We start from the raw sequence: 6,000 nt of genomic DNA, 5'->3' as shown, positions 1-6,000 counted from the left end.
GGCGGACTCTAAGTTAATCATAAACTCGGTTAAAATAATAAGCTATGGCACAGAGCCGGAAAAAGTCTCTAAACAATGGAGACTGCTACAGGTCTTTCAGAGAATCCAGCTTCATCTCCAGGGTGTCCGCACGGTAAGTTTTAACCATGTGAGAAGAACAACTAACAAATTGGCAGACATTTTGGCTAATCAAGGAGTACTCAGTACTAAAAGTAGGGTGGTGCTGAAGTGGCCTGAGTTGCCTCTGTCTAGATTGAAGACACAATGTCACGACCAGGCGGACGAGGATATAATGGTGTTTCGACACAAAGACACAGGGGCAGTGTCATGTTGATTTGGTATATTTATGCAATTTTATCTCCGAAATAAGATCATTATGGGGATGAAGGTTACTGTCGGCCTCCCCAGCCTTCGACAGTACAGTCTCAGAAGTGTCAGATGGAAGTTGAAGTGTAGATACAGTTCTGCGAATGGTGGGTTGAATAGTTGGGTTCTCAATAGTCACCAGTTTCTTAGCCCGCGGAGGAGGGATGTGGAAAGGGATCGGATCTCCGGCTTTCCCGACAGCCTGTATCCCCCCGTTTTCCTTTTGCTAGTTTCATTTCAGCCCAGGAAGTGGTTTGGCGTCCATCGCACGCCCTTTGCGCAGGAAGCGTTATTGTGGAGTTGGGAGCGATTCCACTCACCGCGCTACACGTGGCAGGGTACGGAGTTGAAATACCGCCCTCATCGCGCGTTATTCTTCAGTGGGTTAGGCCCGTGCGATATGGTCCTTGGCCGTCGGATCTTGCAGAACAGATCTACGGTCAGGAACGAGCAGGCTTGTTTGTGGGTCCAGGGTGGCCACCGGGTGAGTATCCTGCGGGCAACTTGGCAGTGCGATATGATCCTCCGCCGTAGGATCTGGCAGGGAGGATATACAGTCAAAGATAGTTGCGTGGATCAAGGTAAAATTTCTTCCGGGAAGGTTGCATGTTTGGATGGACATTGGTGGTGTTCGCGTGCTCTGGATGCTCGAGAGTTTTATCCCCTTTCAGACCTGAAATCTGTTTAGGAGCTTCCCTATTTCATCACCGAGTCTGCCTCCTAATTTTATGGGTAAATTTATTTACTTTTTGTGGACTTAATAGTTTTGTGGACAATGTAGGTTAAGCCTTTAGCTTGGGGCCTTTGGATAGTAGAGATTGATTATTCTATGGCCCACAGTTCCTTTTGGAATGGTGTATACTATGTAAAATCTTTTAAGTTTTAAAGGAATTGAAGGATCGACTCTTGCATTAGCAAAAAAAAAAAAAAAAAAAACCGCTTTATTTTTAAAAGATTTAAAATAAACTCTATTGGTCACATGGATAAGAATCACTTTATTTTCTAAGGATCTAAAATAAATTTGAATCATCAAAATTCAGAATGACACTTTGTAATGGTTTTTAAATAAAATTAACATATCTTTACAGCAGTGGAATGAGATTGTAGAAAGAAATTTGGGGGACTATTTTTCTCAATGACACACATGTACCTCTTTTTAATGACTACTCAATGTTATAAAAAGTGATGGAATAATGACGGCTCAATGTTATAAAAAGTGATGGAACTAGAAGGAAATTCATGGGACTATTTTGCTCAAAGACATAAAAAGTTTTTTTAATTATTATTAGACGTTACGAAGATAAGAAAGAGTGTTTAAAGAAAATTTAAAATTACATAAGGAAGAATTTCAATATAATTTTTAAAAATATTGATAATTATAGTTATAGTTATTAGAGATAGAAATAATGGTTAGTTTGAATTTTTGTAATGTTGATGTAGATGGAAGGGTGTTAGTTTAACCACGATTACTTATAATCAATCATAATCAATTATTGCCAATCATAGTTAATTATTGTCAATTTTTAATGTTCATGGTTAATATTTATTAATCATGGTCAATCATCATCAAGTATAAATAGTCGACAATATTTAACTATAGTCAATTAGAGTAAACAATGGTTTATTAATCTTCCTCTAGCATGTCAATCGTCAACTATTGCAACCACATTAATATGTTGATTGATGTCATTTTCCGCCTTTTGTATGTAAATCGATACCATTAGTTTTTAAAGGTAGAAAATATCATTGATCAATATATTTCACCCACTTTATTAATGTGAATTTTCTAGTAGCGGACGAAACGATGCCAACCCAAAAACATACTACACAAATGGCATACTATACTAACTCATAAATAGTCAATCATTTGCTCCAAATTCAAATACACAAATACACATATTTAACATATACATATGTAAATCTCAACATCATAAATACACATGACACAACGAGCTATAGCTAATTAAACCAAGTTATCCTCTAGACTTATCTTGATTAGGTCAAAGTTGTTCACGTACATGTATTGGTAACCCATGGTATTTAGGCCCATGCTATTGTAATGAAATCTATTTTTACAGGGGTGTGAATAAAAAGAAGCGGATGAAAGAAGTGAGTGAAATGTAATATTTTCATTGTTATTTTAATAAAAACTACTAATACCTTTCCCCATGGCTTTTCCTGGAATGAGGTTTTACACATAAATATTGTGTCAAATGAAAGAGTTAAAAAAAAAATCTATTTATTTTTCTACTATCTTTTATTAACAGTTGGTATCAGAGCTTCACGTGGTGTAAGCTAGCCACTATGCAGAGTAATATAGTAAACGACATGGAGAAGTAGAATGGGTCAATTTCACCCTATGGAAATTAGAAATGGAGGATATTCTAATTCTAAAGGATTAGTATTTAACAATTGAAGAAGTGGCAAAGAAACCCTCAACAATGACACATGAAGCTTGGATGTTGTTGGATAGGAAGGTCATTGCTACAATTCATCAGTACCTAGCAGATAGTGTTTACTTTAATGTAACATGTGAGAAGACAACACATGGGCTATGGAAGAAGTTGCATAATTTATATGATAGGAATACGACATCAAATAATTTCTTCTTAATGATGAAGCTATATAACCTCAAGATGGAGGGTGCTTCAGTTTTTTTTTCCCGAGGAAAAATCAACGACTTTCTATTAATAAAATAAAAAGTTACATAGAGTAGATGCACAAGTGCATTCAGGAATTGTCCTAGGGGACCAGTGCATGTGCTTAAAGCACTAATAGTAGCTAATCTACAAAAGAAAAAAAAAATTACATTTAGCCAAATAAGCTGATTTTTTCTTTTTTGCCTTTTTTCTTTTGGACTTTTTGTCAAACCCCAAGTAATGGAGTAATAGTAACAATTTCCAACTCATTATTTCTTGAAATGTTTGAGGCTTCTTTATCTGAATCTGAGCTCTCAAAGACATGAGATCGCTTAGTTCCAACTGTGCCTTGATTGTGGTTTTTTTTCTTGTGTTAGTTCTTGAGAATCAGAACCACTATTGAGTTATTTGGATTCTCTTCTTGTTTGTTCTAAACCTTCTCCTTTTCTTCTCCCTCCTCTTAAGAACCTTGTTGATTTTGTGTCTTCGATTGTTGTTGGGTCTCATCCATTTCTTCATCCTCATCATCTGATGAAGGAGGGTCTCGGAATTGCCATCCTTTTTTCTTTTGTGATCTCTTTTGTGTTCTTTTCTTTTCTTGTTTGCATGTGTTCTACAAGTGCCCTGTTTGATGGCAAATCCGACATCAAAAGGCAGTGTTTTCAAAATATAACCATTTTGTCCACTTGAAGTCTTGATGTGTCGGGTGAATACAATCCAGAAGACCTTTACTTAAATCCATCTCCACACAAATATGGGCAGAAGTGAAGATATCATTGTCCATTCTTTCTCGATCCATTTTTAGGAACCTTCCCAAAGACTTTTCAATGCCTTCTTGGACTTGGTGGTGCCAAAAGGGGAGTGGAATGTTATGTAGCCTTACCCAAATCGACATTTTTGCAACCACCATTGAGTTTGCATCAAAACCAGGAAACTGTGGGGCTACGAAGAGACCCGCCCTTCCCCAAAACCATGGTCCTTCATTTATGACATAATTAAAGTCTTTTTGAGTATCAAACTGAAGCACAAAAAAACGTTTTGCACACAAATAAATGTCACAATCTATGGTCCAGTTGAGGTAGAACCACTCATTTAGATCTTCATATTTGGGCCAGAAATCATTAAATCAACATATGGTATTTTTTTCTTGCAAAGTAGTGAAGAGACCGCTTACTTCTAGTAATTTTATAGACATATATGGGGCTTTCTCCATCTTCTCTACAATGTACAGACCTAGCATTGTCAGATCTGGGTTTTGTTTGTCTTGTGTGGCAACTCTCCCTCTTAATGCATCCTTGTTGGCTTAATGGGGCCTGGCCCAGGTTCAGAGTTAATTAGCCAAACAAATCCCTACACTACTGGCCCTTTCAGCATCAACCCACAGAGCGTAGACTGAAGTCTCACCTGAACTAGTATGGGGAGATGCTGGAACCAAGTTTCTGCACCCTTGAGATGTCTGAGGTGTTGATTTAGTCCAACTGTTCCTACCTTTGCGTAGGTCACTTCACACACTGTGCTGACCTGCGAGACCTTCACGATCTGTTATAATCACCTTCGCACAACCCTAACCAGGGGCTGAGGTGCTTTTGCGCTACTATGGCAGTGATCTGTTCTATTTCCCCAAACTATACCACAGATCTTACTTATCTTCTTAAAGATCTTAACTTCGTGTAAATATATACTTTATCTCACATTCACTTAATTATCAGAGTCACATATGTTTGCGCATCATATAAACAGTAGAAATGCAATTCAGACCCAATACATTCAATGTATAAAACAGGAAATAAATACATACGAATGATATAAAACTTCTCTTTATTAATGCTTCCAACTGTTACAGACTCGACTCACCCTACGCACTCAGCTGCAGGGGTCCACGCACTCAGCTGCAGACTACTAGGCCTCTACGCATTCAGCTGTAGAGCCTTATCCTACTCTACGACCCAAAACTAGACTTTACATTTCAAATACTCCACTATCTTTCTATTCCATGACCATCAATTGATTGATTCCATTATTCATTTACACATAGAGCCTCGCTCTATTTATACAATCCCATGGTCTGTGGACCATGGATAGATCTCTACAGCTGACATTACATTACAAAATTAAGAGCAGACAATCCTATGACTCATTTACAAGCTACACACTCCACGCCCACAAAATGTGGAGTCTTTACATCGAAGTTATAATTTGTGACCAAAATTTGGGCTCTAAGCCCCAAAACTTTCCTTGGGGGATCCCGCGCCCAACAAGCCCCCAACACAAACATCATGACTCGCCCTCGAGTCACTCTGTCGGTGCAGAGATCTTTGTGTGAAGACCTCCCAACTCTGCCTGGACTACTGCAAGATTGGCAACACACTGAGCAGCTACCTATTGTGCTTCTTGGACGCGTTGTTCAGAAACCGCTGTAGTTGAACTACTTTCCTGAATCTGTTCCTGTGTTCCTTACATTTATGTGAGCTTTGCTTCAATAGAGTCTATAATGAAAAAAGCCTCATCAATCCATGATTGTACACGCGCCTTCAAAACGGCTTCCTTGTGTTGATCAACATCCACCTGCCCCATGATCGCTTTCGCCTGCTGCATCTGTGCGAGTCTCTGTGTAAGGGAAACTATCTGCATGATCCCTTTTACTTCATCATATTGCTGCTATAGCTCGAGCATTCTCTGTTTCTAGGCATTGTATGTTCAGGTCCTCCTGTAGAGTAGTGAGAACCTCGAACGACTCCTCAAACAACTTGGTGCAATCTTTCACTGCGTTGTTAACCTCTATTATGGCTGCTGTAATGGCACTCGTGCATTGTTCCTTAATCTCTGGTGGAGTTGAAGGCTGCGCCTTCAACTGCAGTTCAGCGATCTAAAGGTTGAGCTCCATCTGAACCTTGGCCACCTCTTCCTTTGCCTCGCACACACCTACTGCTAGTTTCCAGATGCATGCCTCTACCAGTTCCTCTACTTGGACGGCCACCTCCGGGACCATCTGGTA

The sequence above is a fragment of the Pinus tabuliformis genome, chromosome 2_2 (assembly GCF_031772625.1).
Source record: "Pinus tabuliformis cultivar Carrire ecotype Pingquan chromosome 2_2, CPIR1, whole genome shotgun sequence".
Taxonomy (NCBI): Eukaryota; Viridiplantae; Streptophyta; class Pinopsida; order Pinales; family Pinaceae; genus Pinus; species Pinus tabuliformis.
The sequence above is the reverse complement of the archived record's forward strand: the minus strand, read 5'-3'. Positions refer to the sequence as shown.